Here is a 3,644-nt window from a genome sequence, read left to right as displayed (position 1 = left end):
CTTAAGCAACATCAGTTTTTATTGCATGGTTAGTGACAACTTTCATAATATAACAGACAAATAAGGAATCAGAACAAGTTTGTTTCATATCCTCCTATAATCAATCTGGAACATGTTCGTTTCTCTCCAAGAAATTTATAAACTGTTTGGGAGCTTCATTAATTTATCTAAGATGTATAAATTTTTGGTGTACTAAAAGGGCCATTGGCTTCCTGTACCCTCTTTTAGTTGAAAAAAAAAAGAAAAAAACTTCAACTGTGTTTTAAAACAAACAAAAAATTAATAAATTAACAAATAAAACCATAAGTCATCAGACCAGCAGCCTCTACTGAGGCATGTTCTATGTTATATGATTAACATAGTGCTGTTGAAATGGTTTTAAATGTATTCAAATAAATTAAATGTGAGTTTATTTCTAATGTAGTAATAGAATATTGGAATCACCTGTGATTTATGCCACTGTCACTCCCCACCAATATTTCAGATGAAGACATTAGATAGATTAAAAAAAGAATGTGGAAGCTCAGTTAAATAAATGTTAGTATTATATATATATATATATATATATATATATATATATATATATATATATAAGCTTAAAATATTTCACACAAGTCACAATAAGAAGAAAATTAACAATTCCTTTTGTATGTAATTAAATTATTCCAAAATGTTCTTACATACTGGTTTCATTTCTGATACTTGATAATCATGTACAAGGTACATTCTAGGTTTGAAACTTTTTTTTTTTAAGAGAGGCAATTATAACTGTCCTGGATTATTGTAATTTAAGTATATCATTTTCTCGACATCTAATAAGCTGACCCCCACCCACCCCAAAACTTTTATTCCAGGTTGAAGGAGATTGTTGTAACACTTTGAACACACCCTACTAATCTTTGTCCCCAGGGTGCTTAATGATAAACTGAAGGAAAGATTCATTGTTGACAACAGGGAGATGGTTAAGCTTATTACCTCCAATCCAAGAGTACATGGGTCTCTGGTAACTTGTGACAAAAGCTGGATCTGCTGATATGATCCAGAGACCAAGAGACAGAGTGCCCAGTGGAAGTATCGTGGCTCCCCCAAACCCAAGAATGCCAGGCAAAGCAAGTCCACTGGAAAGCTCATTATGAGCCCATTTTTTGATAGCAAGGGCATTACCTACATCTACTGGGTTCCCTCGGGCCAGGTGATCAACTAAGAATACTTGGAGGTTTTTAAGAGCTTAGGATGAGATTATGTTGCAAAAGGCCAGAGCTCTTCCATTTAGGCCAGTGGCACCTGCACCTGGTCAATGCAGCAGTCATAATTTCATTCTGGTAACGAAATACTTGAGAGTGATAGGCATCAAAACTGCCCCTCACCTTTTCCCCCTACAGTCCAGACCTTGCTCTCTGTGACTTTCGGTTGTTCTCCAAGTTGAAAGGGAACCTCAAAGGCAGCTATTTCGAAAGATGAAGATGAAGGAGGCTGTGACAAGGTATCCTGGACAGCTTGTTACAGCCTCCATTTTGGAGGGCTTCCATTCGGTGTTCATGAAGTGATTGGAGAGTTATAACAAATGCATTGAAGTGACAGTAATCAACTTTGAAAGAGATTAGAGTTTTCTACTTCTTTGAAATCAATAAATGTTTCTCTTGAAATAAGTCTCAAAACTTCTGGAATGCATCTTGTACTTTAAAAGTGAAACCAGTACCGTAAATCCTCGAGTATAGTCCGCCCTTCAGTTTAATATGCAGGGGATTTTTAGGGGGCTATACCTCTGAAAAACCTAAACCTTGTGTATAATACACACCCCTTCTCTAACTTGAGTCAAGGAGGTCTATATAATCTCCTTGGTTTGTAAAAATGTATACAGTAATGTCCTTTGTTGCCTTCTTTCTCTTTGGCATCTGTTTACCTTCATCTTTATTTCTTATCCAAAACCTGACATTGCTTTCGTCAACATCAAATTTTCTTCCGGCTTTTACCATGCTTTTCAGCATATGATATAACTTCAAGTTTAAATATAGCTGAATAAGATCTACGAGGCATTTTATGGGCATGTAATGTATAAAATTTTTCATAGGAGTTTAATGTACAGGTTTAAGTCATGCTTATAAAAAACCCTAGTAAAGACCCACAGTAGTTCAAACATTTAATACTGGTATTTAATTAAGTATCTATTGTTTGCCACGGTAATGATGTAAACTGCCGATACAAACAGCAGGATGAACTATTTAGCGCTAAACCATTAAGCACAATTTGTGCGTAATTAAGCCAACAGTACCTAGTCGAACAAACACTTCCGCGCATACGTAATACAATAATGGTGATGTTCTTAACTGTTATATGGGAATGTAAATATGTTTGCAAATTGTTTTTTTTACATGTTATTCTGTGTTCTGAATACTTTTATTTTAATAAATGTGGCTTACTGCAAGTTATGGATGATTCTTTTATGACTTCATTGCTTTCAGGCATAGTTTAAGGTATTTTCACGCCCAACATGACAAAATGTGTCTGAATAAACATTGCCAGGCAGCAAATAGAGACTCGCACATTGCTTAGAAAATATTTTTCATTTTTAACCTCGTGTATAGTATGCACTAGGGATTTTGACCTTCAAATTTTGGGATAAAATGCAGATTATACTTGAGGATTTACGGTATGTAATAATGTATTTTGTAAAAATTTGATTAATTACAATAAAAAAGTAATTGTGCATTTTCTTCTTTTTATTTATTTATATATATACACACACACACACACACACACACACACACACACATACACATGCTGCACGCAAAATAAATTCGCAAATAACTGTAAGAGGGTTTTAAAGTGGATACAAAATATTACAAGAATAAAAGGTGCAAATATGTAACAAATTATTATAATTAATCAAAAAACTATATTTGGCCATCATTTGCAAGCACACTAATGAGCAGCACTACAATTTATATAAATATATAATATATATATATATATATATATATATTAGTTTTCACAGCATACAATCATTCTAATTTACTACGATCTTTTTATAACAACTATTGTTACTGTATCTCAAAATATCACTCATTTAAATCTTACCTCCACAAACGAGATTGTAATTGTAATTAACAATTTTGCACCTAAAGTATAAAATACACATACATTTTATTTTCTCATAGTACTTTCATCAAATTGAACAAACAAGCCAAATAAAAGGAAATAAAAGCATTTTGTACTGATTCTGTGCTTGAAGAGCAATTTCTAGTTATGTTATTACGTTCACTGTGAAAATTTAGTGTGCTCTAAACAAGCTCATATATTCTTTGTATGCAAGCCAGCAGTGGAGGGAGGGAGGGAGGGAGGGGTGCCATGAAGACAAGTTATTCATTTCTCCATTTTCAATCTCTCTCAGCATTCTCTCATGCTTCTCTTTTCTCCTTTATTTACTACTCTATTCATGAAGAAACTTAGATGGACTACTCCTTTTGCATTACATTCTTTCTTTTTTTTTACTATAAATTACATATTTATCCCATTTTTGTTTTAAAATAAAAATAATATTGATTTATAATGGGATGTAATATTTACAGCCTGCATATTTTCACTGTTCAAGTTGTTAACAAATACAAAAATATGTTATGGGCAAATATCTTTTAAAAAAAAAG

This window comes from Octopus sinensis, linkage group LG20 (genome assembly GCF_006345805.1).
Source record: "Octopus sinensis linkage group LG20, ASM634580v1, whole genome shotgun sequence".
In the NCBI taxonomy this organism is placed as follows: Eukaryota; Metazoa; Mollusca; class Cephalopoda; order Octopoda; family Octopodidae; genus Octopus; species Octopus sinensis.
Note: the sequence above shows the minus strand (reverse complement) of the source record.